Here is a 563-nt window from a genome sequence, read left to right on the forward strand (position 1 = left end):
AAGATCTACAAAATCGATGCCAAGAAATCTGGTCATCATCTACAGATTCATCCATTTTTCATGTTTTAAAGGCATGCATAAAGTCACGGTTGGCTTTCGTTATATTTGAAATGGGCAAAGAATTGTAAAATATTTGAAAATAGAAACTAGATTTTAGGGAAGAGACCTGGTGCAGAGGTTGGCTGTGTCCTAATATGAGAGGTTCGATTCTCGTCCCCGACCTTTCTTAAGGAAACATTTTGATGCTAACCACGCCCATAGACGGAGAACCAAAACTGATATATGATGCGACAATACCTATCGGAAACACATATATGGACGACGTGATGGCTGACTTTGCTGGACTGCCGAGACTAAATCCTCAGGCCCTAACACCCAACTAGAAAAAAATGGTCCTACTGAAAACGAAAAAAATAGACGGATCAAAACTGCGTCAACTGATATTTCCGTTGTTGTTGTAACATGAAAAGAACATCAATCTAAGTTTTCTATTTTTTCACTTTTATTTTAACAATTCGTTTGTTCAACATTCAAAGGGACAGGGCAAGCAATTTAGAAAATGT

The sequence above is a fragment of the Tigriopus californicus genome, chromosome 5 (genome assembly GCF_007210705.1).
Source record: "Tigriopus californicus strain San Diego chromosome 5, Tcal_SD_v2.1, whole genome shotgun sequence".
NCBI lineage: Eukaryota > Metazoa > Arthropoda > Copepoda > Harpacticoida > Harpacticidae > Tigriopus > Tigriopus californicus.